This window comes from Lithobates pipiens, unplaced genomic scaffold, assembly GCF_037356315.1.
Source record: "Lithobates pipiens isolate NorthernLeopardFrog02 unplaced genomic scaffold, aLitPip1_a1.2 Scaffold_30, whole genome shotgun sequence".
Taxonomy (NCBI): Eukaryota; Metazoa; Chordata; class Amphibia; order Anura; family Ranidae; genus Lithobates; species Lithobates pipiens.
Genome location: NW_027507791.1, coordinates 115227192 through 115245463, shown reverse-complemented (window position 1 = coordinate 115245463; position 18272 = coordinate 115227192). Strand labels below are relative to the sequence as shown.

The following is an 18272-nucleotide window of genomic DNA, read 5'->3' as shown; positions in this document are numbered from 1 at the left end:
TCCCCTAGCAGTGCCATCCACCCCCAGCGCCATCTGCCCCAGTGCCATCTGCCCCAGTGCCATCTGCCCCAGTGCCATCCGCCCCAGTGCCATCCGCCCCAGTGCCATCCGCCCCAGTGCCACCTGCCCCCAGTGCCATCCACCCCAGTGCTACCTGCCCCCAGTGCCATCCACCCCAGTGCTACCTGCCCCCAGTGCCATCCACCCCAGTGCTACCTGCCCCCAGTGCCATCCACCCCAGTGCTACCTGCCCCCAGTGCCATCCACCCCAGTGCTACCTGCCCCCAGTGCCATCCACCCCAGTGCTACCTGCCCCCAGTGCCATCCACCCCAGTGCCACCTGCCCCCAGTGCCACCTGCCCCCAGTGCCACGTGTCGTCAGTGCCACGTGTCAGTGCCACATAGTGCCATCTGTCATCAGTGCCATGTATCAGTGCCATTTGTCATCAGTGCCACCTGTCAGTGTCACGTGCCATCTGTTGTCAGTGTCACGTGTCATCAATGCCACTTATCAGTGCCATCTGTCATCAGTGTCACGCGTCATTGGTGCCACGTATTAGTGCCATCTGTCACCGGTGGCACGTATTAGTGCCACGTATTAGTGCCACGTGCCATCAGTGCCACGTATTAGTGCCACGTGTCATCAGTGCCACGTATTAGTGCCACGTGTCATCAGTGCCACATATTAGTGTCATCTGTCATCAGTGCCACATATTAGTGCCATCTGTCATCAGTGCCACGTGTCATCAGTGCCACGTATAAGTGTCATCATTGCCACGTATCAGTGCCATCTGTCATCAGTGTCACGTGTCATTGTCCTGGTATTTCAAAAGTGTAATAAATAGTCAACAAGTTAGATGTGTAATTTATGCTTCTAGAACACGTGATGGCGCTCCCTGCATGTTGGGCCTCTCTATGTGGCCAGGCTGTGAAAAAGTCCCACACATGTGGTATTGTAATATTCAGGAGGAGTAGCAGAATTTTTTGGGGGGTGTCATTTGTGGTATACACATGCCACGTGAGAGAAATAACCTATTACAATGACAATTTTGTGGAGAAAAATAAAAAAAATGAAAAATCTTCATTTTGCAAAGAATTGTGGGAAAAAAATGACAACATCAAAAAGCTCACCATGCCTCTTACTAAATACCTTGGAATGTCTACTTTCCAAAAAGGGGTCATTTGGGGGGTATTTGTACTTTTCTGACTTGTTCGGGTCACAAGAAGCGAGATAGGCCACCAGTACATCAGATGTGATCAATTTTGTGCGATTCGCACCACAGCTTGTAGACGCTCTAACTTTCACAAAGACCAAATAATATCCACTAATTTGGGTTATTTTTACCAAAGATATGTAGCAGTATAAATTGTGGCCAAAATTTATGAAGAAAAATTAATAATTTGCATAATTTTGTCACAGAAACAAAGAAATATGCGTTTTTTTTCAAAATTTTCGGTCTTTTTTCATTTATAGCGCAAAAAATAAAAACCCCAGAGGTGATCAAATACCACCAAAAGAAAGCTCTATTTGTGGGAAAAAAAGGACAAAAAATTCATTTGGGTACAGTGTTGCATGACTGAGTAATTATCATTCAAATTGTGAGAGCACCGAAAGCTGAAAATTGGTCTGGGCAGAATGGTGTTTAAGTGCCCAGTAAGCAAGTGGTTAAGTGGTTAAGCTGCAGTGTGTATGAGCCCATATGGTGTAAAATAAACATGTCCCAAACTACATTTCTTCCACAGACTAGAACTTCACTACTGTCCTATGAGGACAGCTGCCATAGCTTGCGACACCTAGCGGCAGCCAGACACAAGGCGGCTCGGGCTCATCTAGAAGGATGCCGGGGATGCCTTCCCTCTTAGATCACCGCTCCACACGTGAGCGCTCCAGCTTTGCAGTAGTAGAAGATCCCGGACAGCGCTCCGCTCACAGACACAGAGGAACCCAGGATAGTAGAGAGCGGAGAGCGGACAGAGCGTCCACTACAGCCCGGGACCCAATCAGAGAGAGCCGGAGCTACCCGTCCTGGGTGAGTGTCCGCACACCTCCCATCCCATCATCCTGACTGCACTTTACTGGGGACTGGATGTGTGCCACACCTCATGTCTGGACTCTGCACCCCCCACCACCCCCTGTATACGGAGCGTACCCCCCCACCACCCCCTGTATACGGAGCGTACCCCCCCCACCACCCCCTGTATACGGAGCGTACCCCCCCCACCACCCCCTGTATACGGAGCGTACCCCCCCACCACCCCCTGTATACGGAGCGTACCCCCCCACCACCCCCTGTATACGGAGCGTACCCCCCCCCCCACCACCCCCTGTATACGGAGCGTACCCCCCCCCCACCACCCCCTGTATACGGAGCGTACCCCCCCCCCACCACCCCCTGTATACGGAGCGTACCCCCCCCCCACCACCCCCTGTATACGGAGCGTACCCCCCCCCCACCACCCCCTGTATACGGAGCGTACCCCCCCCCCCCCACCACCCCCTGTATACGGAGCGTACCCCCCCCCACCACCCCCTGTATACGGAGCGTACCCCCCCCCCACCACCCCCTGTATACGGAGCGTACCCCCCCCCACCACCCCCTGTATACGGAGCGTACCCCCCCCCCCCCCCACCACCCCCTGTATACGGAGCATACACCCGTCCCACCACCCCCTGTATACGGAGCGTACACCCGTCCCACCACCCCCTGTATACGGAGCGTACACCCGTCCCACCACCCCCTGTATACGGAGCGTACACCCGTCCCACCACCCCCCGTATACAGAGCGTACACCCCCCCCCCCCCACCCCCTGTATAGGAAGCGTACACCACCCTATACAGAGCGTACGCCCCCCCACCACCCCCTGTATACGGAGCGTACACCACCCTATACAGCTGTACGCTCCCCACCACCCCCCATATACAGAGCATACGCACCCACCCACCACCCCCCGTATACGGAGCGTAAGCCCCCCCTCCTTGTATACGGAGCGTACACCCTCCCCGTATACGGAGCGTACGCCCACCACCCCCCGTATACGGAGCGTACGCCCCCCCCCCCACCACCCCCGTATACGGAGCGTGCATACGCCCCTACCCACCACCCCCCGTATACGGAGCGTGCATACGCCCCCCCAACACCCCCCGTATACGGAGCGTGCGTACGCCCCCCCCACCACCCCCCGTATACGGAGCGTACGCCCTCCCCCGCCACCACCCCCCCCCCCCGTATACGGAGCGTACGCCCTCCCCCGCCACCACCCCCCCCGTATACGGAGCGTACGCCCTCCCCCGCCACCACCCCCCCGTATACGGAGCGTACGCCCTCCCCCGCCACCACCCCCCCCCCCCGTATACGGAGCGTACGCCCTCCCCCGCCACCACCCCCCCCCCGTATACGGAGCGTACGCCCTCCCCCGCCACCACCCCCCCCCCGTATACGGAGCGTACGCCCTCCCCCGCCACCACCCCCCCCCGTATACGGAGCGTACGCCCTCCCCCGCCACCACCCCCCCCCCGTATACGGAGCGTACGCCCTCCCCCGCCACCACCCCCCCCCCCCCCCCCCCCGTATACGGAGCGTACGCCCTCCCTCCCCCGCCACCACCCCCCCCCCCCGTATACGGAGCGTACTCCCTCCCCCGCCACCACCCCCCCCCTGTATACAGAGCGTACGCCCTCCCCCGCCACCACCCCCCCCCGTATACGGAGCGTACGCCCTCCCCCGCCACCACCCCCCCCGTATACGGAGCGTGCGCCCTCCCCCGCCACCACCCCCCCCGTATACGGAGCGTACGCCCTCCCCCGCCACCACCCCCCCCGTATACGGAGCGTACGCCCTCCCCCGCCACCACCCCCCCGTATACGGAGCGTACGCCCTCCCCCGCCACCACCCCCCCGTATACGGAGCGTACGCCCTCCCCCGCCACCACCCCCCGTATACGGAGCGTACGCCCTCCCCCGCCACCACCCCCCGTATACGGAGCGTATGTATATGTCTGGGGAGTGGTGCCATATGAAGTGTACACTGCATGTTTAGGGACCTATATGAATGTGTCACCTCTGTCTGGACTGGTATGAAGTATACAGACCCATATACAGGGATATATTGTGTCTCACAAGATTGAGTACACCCCTCAGATTTTTATTAATATTTTATTCTATCTTTTCATGTGACAACACTGAAGAAATGACACTTTCCTACAATGTAAAGTAGTGGGTGTACAGTTTGTATAACAGTGTAAATTTGCTGTCCCTGCAAAATAACTCAAAACACAGCTATTAATGTCTAAACCGCTGGCAACAAAAGTGAGTACACCCCTAAGTGGAAATGTCCAAATTGGGCCCAAAGTGTCAATAGTTTGTGGCCACCATTATTTTGTTCACAAGTTGCAAATGGCTTCTTCTTTCACTCCTCCATGACGACATCACGGAGCTGGAGGATGTTAGAGAGCTTGTGCTCCTCCACCTTGTTTGTAGATGCCCCACAGATGCTGAATAGGGTTTATGTCTGGAGACATGCCTGGTCAGTCCATCACCTTTACCCTCAGCTTCTTTAGCAAGGCAGTGGTCGCCTTGGAGGTGTGTTGGGGCCATTGGAATACTGCCCTGCGGCCCAGTCTCTGAAGGAAGGGGATCATACTCTTCTTTAGTATGTCACAGTACATGTTGGCATTCATGGTTCCCTCAATGAACTGTAGCTCCCCAGTGCCAGCAGCAATCATGCAGCCCCAGACCATGGCACTCCCACCACCATGCTGGACTGTAGGCAAAACACACTTGTCTCTGTACTCCTCACCTGGTTGCCGCCACACACACTACTTCCTGATGATGGCTTTGTGATAGGTCGAAATGTTGATGGTTACACCGCGTCATCACGTCACTTAGGAAACTACCCGGGAATCAAGTAGACCGCTGTGAGCGGCAGCTTCCCTTATCAGGGTCATTGCCCTTAATAATCTGGCACCCGGCATGTATAACAGGCGGACTTTAAGACACTTAGAAATGTGAGTGGAATGATTTTCATTTGTATACTCAATAAACCCGTTTTAATGGAATTGCGCATTGAAGGTTTTCCTTTGTCATTTCCATCCATCCCAATGAGGGTCATCCTTGCATGAAACGTCATCCCAACAGGCTGCCTAGGGGTATCCCCACATGCTTAAGGCTGCTTTCACACTGGGGCGGTATTCAGGCGTTACAGCGCTAAAAATAGCGCCTGTGTAACGCCTGAAAAAAACCGGCCCCTTTAACTCCAGTGTGAAAGCCGGAGGGCTTTCACACTGGAGCGATGCGCTGGCAGGACGGTGAAAAAAGTCCTGCTAGCCGCATCTTTGCAGCGGTGAAGGAGCGGTGTATTCACCGCTCCTATACCGCTCGTACCCATTGAAATCAATGGGACACCGCGGCAATACTGCCGGCAAAGCGCCGCTGCAGCGGCGCTTTGTGGGCGGGTTTAACCCCTTTTCGGCCGCTAGCGCTAAAACGACGGTAAAGCGCCGCTAAAAATAGCGGCGCTTTACCGCCGACGCTGCTCCCGCCCCAGTGTGAAAGCAGCCTTAGAGACCATACTAGCGATAGTTGGTCAACATCCAGGGTGAGTGTACATCTATGTGGGGCACCCAGCCTGGGCACCATTGCAGAGGAGATGTTAATTCAAGCACAAGCACTGTGTTTCATCACCTAATGGGACTTTATCAATGTTTTGTGTGTTCTGCACGTTTACATGAATTTGATCAACCCTAAGCACAGCAAACTGGTTGCCACCACACACACTTGACACCATCTGAACCAAGTAAGTTTATGTTGGTCTCCTCAGACCACAGGACATGGTTCCAGTAATCCATGTCCTTAGTCTGCTTGTCTTCAGCAAACTGTTTGCGGGTTTCTTGTGCATCATCTTTAGAAGAGGCTTCCTTCTGGAATGACAGCCATGCAGACTAATTTGATGCAGTGTGCAGCGTATGGTCTGAGCACTGACAGGCTATCCCCCACCCTCCCCTTCAACCTCTGCTGTAATGCAGGCAGCACTCATATGTACATTTCCCAAAGACAACCTCTGGATATGATGCTGAGCATGTGCACGCAACTTCTTTGGTCGACCTTATCGAGACATGTTCTGAGTGGAATCTGTCCTGTTAAACCGCTGTATGGTCTTGGCCACCATGCTGCAGCTCAGTTTCAGGGTCTTGGCAATCTTCTTATAGCCTAGGCCATCTTTATATAGAGCAACAATTCTTTTTTTAAGGTCATCAGAGTTCTTTGCCATGAGGTGCCATGTTGAATGACCAGTATGTGAGAGCGAACAAATTTAACACGCCTGCTCCCCATTTACACCTAAGGCTGGATTCACACCTAGCCATTTTTAGTGTATTTTTGCAGATTTGCACTACAGTCCATTTAACATGGTTTCCTATGGAACACGTTCTGTAGGGCAAATCTGCAAAATGCAAAAAGCACTAAACGGCATAGGTGTGAATCCAGCCTTAGACCCTGTAACACTAATGAGTCACATGACACCGGGGAGGGAAAATGGCTAATTGGGCCCAATTTGGACATTTTCACTTAGGGGTGTACTCTCTCTTGTTGCCAGTGGTTTAGACATTAATGACTATATGTTGAGTTATTTTGAGAGGACAGCAAATTTACACTGTTATACAAGCTGTACACTCACTACTTTACATTGTAGCAAAGTGTCATTTCTTCAGTGTTGTCAAAAGATAAAATAGATACAAAAATGTGAGAGGTGCACTTACTTTTGTTAGATACTGTATGTCACTGTTGTCTGGGCTGTTATGAAGTATAGAGCTCTATACAGGGCTATATGTGACTGCTGTTATGAGGTATACAGACACGTGTACAGGGATATACCAGTCCTGGCGGCAGGGCATTGTATCCTCGGAGCTGCACATGATACCCGTGTACAAAGGACACTCCTAGAGACTTTTTAGCTGCATAAGAAATGAATTGCTGAGGAAATGTATTAGAAGTTGTGTTTTGGAGGTCAGTGAGACTTGTGTATTCTTCTCTGTACACCTTGATCGGGGTTTAATAGGAGCACTCCCTTCCTTTTTATTATTGATCTTTGTTTTTAATTTTTCCTATGTTGTGGAATGTACACACGGACAAATTGATGGGATTAGTTAAAGCTAAGCTCCAGGCACACAACTCGGCTGTATTGTGATTTGTGTTAGGAAGTACACAGCTTTGTCACCCAGCACCATCCCCTTTGTCTCTATGGGGAACCCGACTTTTTCTGCTGCAATGTCACTTTCACTTGCAGGTCTCACCTCTGTCCTGTAACTGAACAGTAAAACCAGAAGAGGGCACTAATGAGCTCACCGCTGGGTCACTCTGCCTTCTCCTGTCAGCATGTTCTTTGATCCAGTTGGCTCCTTGTGCTTCTTAAAGCATTTTAATGTGTTTCCACCTATGAAATTAGTGTTTGATTTTCAATACTCTCTGCATTGTAGAGGTGAATGGCTGCGGTCACTGTACAGAGGTAGGCCAGGGCTACGTCCACCGCTTCATTTCATTGCTGCTGAGAATCTTTGCTATTTGTTGGGTAGTATTCGGTATCCTCCTTTCACTCCATGTGCTGAGAATGGGCAGTGTGTAGTTCTCATTAGCAGAGCTTTCATCTCCACTAGCCGTAGCCTTTTGTTGGTCATGTGCAATGAGATTTGATTGGCCAGTCAGTGGCCAAGTCTTAAACAGAAGATTTGTATGAAGTTCGGATGGATGGATGGATGGATGGCTGCCATTGTACAGGTCTGTGGTGAAATGTCGTCTCCCCTGATCTTTGCTTTGTCTGGACATTGGAATGGGGTAATGGTAGAAGTGTTGGATTTGTACTAATAATCATTTATCATGATTGGTGACAGAACGACTTATATAAAAGGTCGTTATCATTCCCTTGTGCCTGACGAAGGACGCTGTCTAAGGACAGCCCTACCTCCATGATCGCTTTGTTTACACTTGTGGTTGGGAGGGGCAGTAAAATAAGTGTGCTATTGGGGAAAAAAAAATAAAAAAGCATGATTCCTTCTTTATAGAAAAACATATAAAGTACAAAAATCTAGTAGTTTAACCACTTTCAGGCCGGACCATTTTGCAGGCCAATGACCAGACCACTTTTTGCGATTCGGCACTGCGTCGCTTTAACTGACAATTGCGCGGTCATGCAACGTGACTCCCAAACAAAATTGCCATCCTTTTTTTTTTTTTTTCCCCCACAAATGGCTTTCTTTTGGTGATATTTGATCACCCCTGCGGTTTTTATTTTTTGCCCAAAAAAAAAAAAAAGCGTAAATTTTGTAAAAAAAAAAAAAAGCATTTTTTACTTTTTGCTATAATAAATATCCCCCCAAAATATATATAAAAAAAAATATTTTTTCCCTCAGTTTAGGCCGATGAGGTCACGAGGAGGCTCCCACCGATGTGTTTTGTCATCAAAAGGATGTCTTGATGCATTTTAACACAACACTTTTATTTTACATATTGACACTAGAAGGGATATTATCTTTTTGTGGTTACAGCTTTACCTAGTTTTTGCACTATTTGCTCAGTTTCCATTCATTTTTACAGTAAAATAATATGGTTGAGGTACACTTTTACCGCTCCCTCTAAGCTATAAAGGCTACTCGTGGAGTGTACTCATTGGGGTCCCCAGATCCCTCCATAAAAATTGCCTATTGCTGTCACAAAGGATGTTTACATTCCTTGTGACAGCAATAAGTGATCAAAAAAAAAAAGAAGAAACAAAAAAGTTATATATAATTCTATTGGCATAGGGGACTGTTCAGCTCAGTGGTAGATGCGTTTTAGTCCGCTCAGGAATCCCACGCAGGGGTTTAAACGTCATTCAGACACAACTGAAAATACAAGCCCACCTGGCTTCTCTTCAACAGCACTGCTGCTACAGGTACTGGACCCTCAAACCACCAGATCTTCCAGGCCCAGTCTTGGATGCACACAGCTTCAGGCTTCACACAGAGACCCTTACTAGGAGCCACCGCTCCAATTCCACCTTCTGCTCTCACCAACCCTTCGTTATATGGGCTGTGTGCAGCTGGGCACACACCCTGCTTGCTATCCTCAAGACCTGGACACAGGTGGAGATCCCATCCCACCCATGACTCTTGGGGATCTCCAAACTACAGAATCCCATCCAGAACAAGCAAAACCTGGAGAAAACTGACAAACTGACTTTTTCCATTTTAACTCTACCCTCTGTAGTCTTGCAGTCTGCAGATATGCAAAACCTGTGTGCCTTTTACCTCCAAATTCATAGATCATCCCACACGTGAAGGATCACAGCGAACGCATCAGATCATGGACAATTCTAGCACTAGACTTCCTCTGTGCATCTAAAGTGGTATCCTTTAAAGTAGTTGTAAACCCTTTACAACCACTTTTTACTACAGGCAAGCCTATAATTAGGCTTGCCTGTAGCTGCATTGGATATCTCCTAAGCCTGTATGGTTTAGGGCATGTGCCAACGTCATCGGCACGTGTGCAGTTAACAAAACTGAAGCAATGGCACGTACTTTGCTTCAATTAGACTGTGTTGTTCCTGGCGGCTCCCATGCGCAGGAGTGACGTCATCATGGCTTCGGCCAATCACAGTGCCGGAGCCGCGACACCCAGAAGTAACCCCGGGAGAGATGTTGGCCGCCAGAGCAGTGAAAGAGGACTGCTGCGGGGGCTTCAATCTCTGGCAAGTAATTCATAATGAGGTAGTAGGCTGTGCCTACTAGCTCATTATGCCTTTGTCTTGCAGGTGTTTTTAGGGTTTACAACCACTTTAAAGCAGTGCCTATGGATAGTAAAAATGTACGTCTGTTTTTCACCATTGCACAGGTGTAGCGTAATTTTCAAGCATGACATTTTTGGTATCTATTTACTCATCTAAACATCATCTTTTATATTTTACAAAAAAATTGGGTTATGAATGTGTCTTTCTTTATTTTATTTTTTTTTCATTAAAATCCAAAGGCTTAGCTGTGCTATTCGGCCGCTTTTAACCCCTGCTAGCAGGCAAAAAAGGGTTAAAACCGTTGGCGGTGCAGCCCCATTGACTTCAGTGGGCAGGGGCTCTTTAGGTGCAGTCTATACACCGCTCTTACAGTGCTGCAAAGACTCTGCTTGCAGGACTTTTTATTTACCATCCTGCAAGCGCACTGCTTCAGTGTGAAAGCCCCCGGGCCTTCACAGTGGAGTGAGAGGAGAGGCTCTTTACAGGTGCTATTAGTGCTGCAGCGCCTCAGTGTGAAAGTAGCCAACAAAAAGTGTGTATTTTTTTTTCCTCCAAAAAATTGCATTTTGAGAAACCACTACCCAAATACCGTGTGACAAATAATTGCAACACCCACCAATGTATTCTCTAGGGCCTCTGCTTTATATATATATATATATATATATATATATATATATATATATATATATTATATTGTATGTGTGTAATATAAAAAATATATATATCTATATGTTTTATAGAAAATTTCTTAGAACCCTCAAATATATATTGAGGGTTCTAAGAAATTTTCTATCAAAAAAAAAAAAATTATATATATATATATATATATATATATATATATATATATATATATATATATATATATATATATATATAAAATTTTCCCCAATGTAAATAAAAAGGCGGGCAGCTGAAGTGGATATGTAGCAGATGGTTAGTGTACATAAACAAACAAGCTTGTTAGATCAGTATGAACTGAAGTATCTATAACAAATATATATATTGGCACTGGGAAATGGGCCGTGTTCATTAGAACAGATGTAAAAATGAGGAAAGTTCATAATGTTGGGTGTAAAGGAGATACAGAAGAAGAAAAGCTCTAGAGTGTGTAAGTAGTTAGTATCAGTCTCAGTACTTTGCTCTCCAGCTGAAGAGTGACAGTGCTAGAGAGCGCGGTGTTTGACCAGGCAACAATACATTCTTTCATTTTCTCAAAGTTGTGATTGTGCAGATTTCTACAGGCTGACCCCCCAATGCCATCTCTGGTCTTTTCTTGGCTTATAACCAGTAGGAAGACTGAATCTGATCCCAGGCAGGACAGCCCCGGCCAGACTAGTTATACACTTCTGGTTTTAAATACATTTTTATTTTGTGGAGGGATGTAATTTGATACTTGTGTTCCTAAGGTACTGGAATTCCTAGGTTTACTTCTTGCCAGGAGAGTTTGAGAACCTTTTTTATGTTCTGCAAGAAAATCTTCTTAATTCTAGGATCACATGTATGCAGGTTGCGGTTGATGCATTTTCATTCGTTTTTTCTTTTTTTTTTTTTTTTTTTTTTTTTTTTTTGGCTAATAGGAAAGTATGACAGTTCTGTTCATGGAGTGTGACTTTGCTTCAACTTTACACTCAAATAGCATCAAAGTCATGCAGGAATCTTGCTGTCCAAAGTCGCATGTTGGGGCAAGGGTTAAGAGCTAGGGTTATGGTTAATTGTAATTGTTACAGTCAGAATTCTAACCCTAACCATTAACATGAACGCTTAACCCTAAAATGTAACCCTAGCGTTTTACTTCGCCCTTAACCCTAACATGCGACTTTGGACACACAAAGGTTCCTGCATTGCTTTGATGCAACTTTGCATCTACTTGAGTACCAGAATGTAAAGTCGCATCAAAGTCGCACTCTTTGAGCAGAACAGTCATACCGTCCTATTAGCCAGAAAACAAAAAAAAACATCAAAAATACTGGGGTTCACAGTGCAAGTCCATTGAAGTTTTGTTACGTGCAAAACGCAATCTGCTGTGGGAATAAAACTCCCTGACCCTTTCCAAAAAAACGCACAAGCTAAGAAAGGAAAGATGTGAACTAGAGACATGTGCGGGAGATCTCGGTTCCGGTAAGAAGCTCTGAAGATCCAGCACGGTATGGCAGACCTTCAGAGTGCATGTGCCGCTGATGTCAGCAGCTGCATGAAGGGTGAAATATCTCCTAAAGGGTGCACATTTAGGAGATATTCATTTTACTTGCAGGTCAGCCTTATTATAGGCTTTCCTGTAGACAAAAATAGCAAAGTGGGGCTTTTAATCCTTTCCTATATTCCAGTATTAGTTGGTGCCATGACCACTGACCCGGGTTTCCTGTTTCTGGGTGGCTAGAAAAACGCAGCCAGGTCACATAGGATGGCAAGGCATGCCCCTGCTTATCCCTCCTCCATCCACCTCCCTTCTCCAAGATGAGACTGGCTGGAGATGGTACTTTCCACTGTTAACCCTTTGCTGTGAAGACCAGAAGTTCAGGGAAGCAGCTAGAGCTGCACGATTCTGGCTAAAATGAGAATCACAATTTTTTTTTTTTTTTAAATGCTTAGAAGATAGATCGTGATTCTCTCACAATTCTTGTGGCGTAACATCATCTTCCACATTAAGAAGGGTCTCTGCTAAAATATATATAATGTTTGGGGGTTCCAAGTAATTTTCCAGCTAAAAATTATTGATTTTAACTTAAACAAATGTCAGAAAAAGATTTTGACTTTAAGTGGTTAAACTTCCTGCATTTACACTTTGTTAAAAACTGTTGACTGCCTGGATTTTTTTCTTTACACAAGTTTTATCCCTTTGATCTAAGAAGGAAGAGTTAGTTACAATGTTTCATGTTAACATCTGGGCAGTCTGCCAAGTTTTTTTCTTTTGACAGCTGAGTGAGCAGATAAGTCTCTCACTTGTTATATGAAAGAATCTGCAATGGAGATCTTCAGGGGGGTTAAATTGAGATCACGATTTTTTTAACGATTAACTGGTTCCCGACCGGGGCATGCTGATGTATGCCGGCAGAATGGCACGGCTGGGCAAATGGGCGTACCTGTACGCCCCTTTAAATTTGCCGCTGTGCCATTGTGTGCACGCTGGCGGCACGTGCACGGCGGCTGGGACCTCCATGAGTCGGGTCACAGGTCCATAGAGTTTGCGGGGATACCCGCGATCGTCTCATGGGGAGGAAGAACGGGGAGATGCTAATGTAAACAAACATCCCCCCGTTCTGCCTAGTGACAGTCTCACTGATGTCTGCTCCCTGTGGTCGGGAGCAGAGATCAGAGACGTGTCACATGTAGCCACGTCCCCCCCCCCCCACAGTTAGAATTACTCCCCAAGACATACTTAACCCTTACACTGCACCCTAGTGGTTAACCCCTGCCAGTGTCATTTACACAGGAATCAGTGCATTTGTATAGCACTGATTGCTGTATAAATGACAATAGTCCCAAAAATGTGTCAAAAATGTCTGATGTGTCTGCCATAATGTCGCAGTCCCGATAAAAATCGCTGATCGCCGACATTACTAGTATAAAAAAAAAAAAAAAAAATCCATAAACACTTATTGCGATTTTTATTTTATGAAAAATATGTAAAAGAATACGTATCGGTCTAAACTGAGAAACTTTTTTTAGATATTTTTTGAGGGATATTTATTATAGCAAAATGTAAAAAAAAATTTTTTTTTTAGCGCAAAAAATAAAAACCACAGGGGTGATCAAATACCACCAAAAGAAAGCTCGATTTGTGGGAAAAAAAGGACGTCAATTTTGTCGGTAAAAGTGCCGAATCACAAAAAGTGCTCTGGTCTTTGGCCAGCCAAATGGTCCGTGGCTTAAGTGGTTAATTGTGCAGCCCTAGAAGCAGCACTGAGAAGACAGGACCCAGTAGCATTAAAAATGTTAAACTTGTATGTGATGGGGTAAGAATTGGAGCACTTAGTCTGAGAAATGTTTATTTTATTGTGCTAAAAACGCTGAGGGTTTAATACTACTTTTAAAGAGGAGTCTCCCGACCCCCCCCCCCCCCCCCAAATTAAAAGTATTTGTAGCTGCTGACTTTTAATACTACGGCGCTTGCCTGTCTAGGGATCCCGCAATGTTGGCACCCTAGCCGATTTTTATTTTATTTATTTATTTTTATTTTTTTTGATCGGATCTCAAGTGCTGTCGCCCACTATTTGTGGTAAAGGAAACTGACAGCAAGGCCTTTTGGCTTCACAGCCAGTTGCATGCGTGAAGCACTCTGCTCTTTCTAACTGGCCCAGCAGCGGAGGAAGGAGGAGGGGGGCAGAACTTCTAAGTAATCTTGCTGTGGCAAGGTCTCCTGGGAGTGGGGTTGGGTAACTCCCCCCCCCCCCCCCCCCCAAAAGGTGCCAAATGTGGCAGCGGAGACAAACGAGCAGAGCTTCCCCTTTTGGGTGGAGCCCCACTTTAAGGATTCTTCCACATATTGTCTTGATGAGGTCTGGTGGCCCCGAGTACAGCGACCCTACCATGGTCTGCATGGAGAAAGGTGTATTCTCCACAGGCTTCTAGTTCATGTCCAATCTATAGGATTCACTGCAAACCTCTAGAATAGATACAAGCTTCTTCCTTCTTCCTTTCAGATTCCTCCTTCTTCTTTCTTTCAGATTCCTCCTTCTTCTTTCTTTCAGATTCCTCCTTCTTCTTTCTTTCAGATTCCTCCTTCTTCTTTCTTTCAGATTCCTCCTTCTTCTTTCTTTCAGATTCCTCCTCCTTCTTTCTTTCAGATTCCTCCTCCTTCTTTCTTTCAGATTCCTCCTCCTTCTTTCTTTCAGATTCCTCCTCCTTCTTTCTTTCAGATTCCTCCTCCTTCTTCTTTCTTTCAGATTCCTCCTCCTTCTTCTTTCTTTCAGATTCCTCCTCCTTCTTTCTTTCAGATTCCTCCTCCTTCTTTCTTTCAGATTCCTCCTCCTTCTTTCTTTCAGATTCCTCCTCCTTCTTCTTTCTTTCAGATTCCTCCTCCTTCTTTCTTTCAGATTCCTCCTCCTTCTTTCTTTCAGATTCCTCCTCCTTCTTTCTTTCAGATTCCTCCTCCTTCTTTCTTTCAGATTCCTCCTTCTTCTTTCTTTCAGATTCCTTCTTGTTTTTTCTTTCAGATTTCTTTCCTTCTTTCTTTCCTTCTTTCTTTCCTTCTTTCTTTCTTCTTCTTTCTCCTCTTTCTAGTCCTACTTTTCAGTCTCTCTACCATGTTTGCAGAGTTGGGATCTTTAGTGTGTTTCCTAGTAGTATGCAGGATGTGTCCTCCGGTCAGGGAATGACTTTTAATAATGCAGATTGCAATTAACTGCTATTGTGTACAACGCTTTAGTAGCACAGTAATGCGGAGCGCTGGGCTGTGGGTTTCAAGCTGCTTATGCACAAAAAGATCAAATTGTTAATAATCAAGTCGGCAATGCCGAAGTCCACATGTCTGTCCTGACAAATACCTGACATGCTTATCTATGAATGGAGACATTTCCTGGTGATTCCAAAGGTTTGAATGCTGTGTAATGGGTTTTGGTAGAATACAAAGTATTTTGTATAGGTGGTCTTTGTGCTGGGGTCAGACTAGCTGTATATATAAAATCGATGATTGTTTAGCCTGGAGATTTTCTGATGGTTCCCATTTTTAGCAGTTCTATTCCAATTCTGCCCTTCCAGTATAGACAGAATAATGCATCCCAAAAATGTGAACATGTGATGGCTCATTTCATTTATAAATCATTTATTGCTGGCTTCTATTTCTGAAAAAAAAAAGTTTTTGCTTTGCAAAAATGTTAAATTCCTATTGGAGTCCGTCCCTCCTGAATATTTATTGTGTAAACAATGATTGCAGGTTATGAACGGAGTTTGACCCGGAATTGCAGTCATCTGACGGCTTCATTTCTCCTCTGGTGGGGTGGGGCTCACACGTATGATGACATGAGACAAGTACAATTTCTCTGGCTTATGTGACTGAGCTAATATTTGCATTTATAAGTGAATTATTATGGACTGTTTATTAAACGGCTATGGACGGCTCACAAAGGATTTTTCCAGCAAGCTGAAAAAAACGTAATTTTCACTATACATACACTGCCCACTTTTATAGGCTCCATGCTAATCAGCCAATCGCATGGCAGTAACGCAATGCATTTAGGCATCTAGACGTGGTGAAGACGACTTGTTGAAGTTCAAACTGAGCATCACAATAGGGAAGAACAGGGATTTAAGTGACTTTGAACGTGGCATGGTTGTTGGTGCTTGGTGGGCTGGTTTGAGTATTTAAAATAAAAAATAAAAAAACTGCTGATCTACAGGGATTTTCACACAACACCATCTCTAGGGTTTGCATAGAATGATCCAAAAAAAGAGAAAATATCCAGTGAGCGGCAGTTGTGTGGATGAAAATGCCTTGATGTCAGAGGAGAATGGGCAGACTGGTTCAAGATGATAGAAAGGCAACATAAACTCAACCCCTCATTACAACCAAGGTATGCAGAATACCATCTCTAAACGCACAACACATCAAACCTTGAAGTAGATGGGCTACAGCAGCAGAGATTCGCCAAGATTGGACGTTGGAAGATTGAAAAAATGTTGCCTGATCTTATAAGTCTCAATTTCGGCACCAACATTCAGATGGTCGGGTCAGAATTTGGCATAAACATGAAAGCATGGATCCATCCTGCCTTGTATCAAGGGTTCAGGTGGTATAATGATATGGGGGCTATTTTATTGGCACACTTTTTTGGATGTACAGGTGACAAATCTGCAGCAATTGCGTGATGCCATCATGTCTGTATGGACCAAAATCTGAGGAATGTTTCTGTGCCACCAAGAATTAAGGCAGTTCTGAAGACAAAAGGGCGGTCCAACCTGGTACTAACAAGATGTATGTAATAAAGTATCTGGTAAGTGTGTATGTTGCAGCTCTGTGATAACTCACTTTCTATTTAAATCCTCAATAACACCTTTTTTGCGTTTGATACACAATTATGATATTATTTTTTATTTATTTTTTATCGGATATAACTGGTCTGTTTAGCAGTTGGTCTTGGAAACAAAAATCGGGTTCAGTGTGTGAGTGGACCTCTCAAACAAATGCCATTGGATACAATGGGAACACTTAACTATTTGTATTTCATTTGACAGATGTGTTTATTGTCTCTGTAACTACAGTAAACAAGTCTGTCTTGAGGTAGAATTTGAGAATGCCTCTTTAAATGAAAACTCTGTAATCTAAAAGGGGGTACACCCATCTGGGTATATTACAGTTGCAGCAGTCTGGTGTTCTGTAACAACTAAGGTAAACAAGTTTGTAACTGTTGTCGACAATAGCTTGACAATCTGAAACTTCTCAAATAAAAGCCAACAGCAGAGACTGAGAGAGAGAGGACTCCATAATGCCTTAAAACCGAACAAGGGAGGTCTGTACCAGCCAGAAGAAGATGCCTGAAGATGCTTTTGCCTAATCTCCAGCAACTGCATATAGAGTAAGCCTGGGTCCTCATTGCTATGCAGACCATGAACCCAATTTAACCAGAGTGAAGTAACTTTTAAGTGATAGTGACTGTAGGGTCCTGGGTTTAGTAACACTTTAACCACTTGAGATCCGCGCTATTGCCAAATGACGGCATTAGCGCGGACCTACATTTCCAGGACTACGTCTATTGACGTCGTCCCAGTTACGAGCGGCCTGCGCGCCCCCTGAGGGGCGCGCGCGGCGCGCTCTGTGATCGGCGAGTCCATGAGACTCGCCTGATCACCGATCCGTGTAAGGGGTCGATCCCGACCCCTTATCACGTGATCAGCTGTCAGCCAATGACAGCTGATCATGTGACAGAACGGAGCCGGTAATCGGCTATTATTCCTCCTCGCGCTGACAGCGCGAGGAGAGAAAAAAAAAGCCGATCACCGGCGGCCGTGATCGGGACATCAGTCCCGATCACGGCCAGCAATACAGCTGACCACCTGCCCCCTGCCAGTGCCCACCTGCCCACCGCAGTGCCATCCTGAATGAAAGTGCCCCCCATCAGTGCCACCCAGCAGTGCCCATAGTGCCCCCAGCGCCATCCAGCAGTGCCACCCACAGTGCCATCCAGCAGTGCCACCAACAGTGCCACCCACAGTGCCCACAATCTGCCGCAAAGGTGCTGCACCCCAGTGCCGCCCATCAGTGCCCAGCAGTGCCGCCCATCAGTGCCCAGCAGTGCCGCCCATCAGTGCCCAGCAGTGCCACCTATCAGAGCCACCTATCAGTGCCACCTATCAGTGCCAATCAGTCCCATCTATCAGTGGTACCTATCAGTGCCCATCCGTGCCACTTATCCGTGCCACCCATCCATGCCATCTTATCTGTGCCCATCTTTGCCCATCAGTGCCGCCTTATCTGTGCCGATCGGTGCCCACCAGTGCAGCCCATCAGTGCCCACCAATGCAGCCCATCAGTGCCCACCAATGCAGCCCATCAGTGCCCACCAATGCAGCCCATCAGTGCC

The 18272-nt window shown here is 46.8% G+C and overlaps 1 protein-coding gene across 2 annotated transcripts in view; it reads left to right on the top strand.

The window, feature by feature from the left end:
- Window positions 1–1853: 1853 nt before the first annotated feature.
- The window catches only part of STXBP6 (syntaxin binding protein 6), a 146501-nt gene continuing 130082 nt past the window's right edge, over window positions 1854–18272 (top strand). The window contains exon 1 of one of the 2 annotated variants that reach the window (XM_077464780.1): window positions 1854–2030. The gene's annotated coding sequence lies outside the window, so the exon portion shown is untranslated. Of the gene's footprint in view, window positions 2031–16665; window positions 16686–18272 lie in introns of those variants that run through there. The other variant, XM_077464781.1, reaches the window with a different exon arrangement.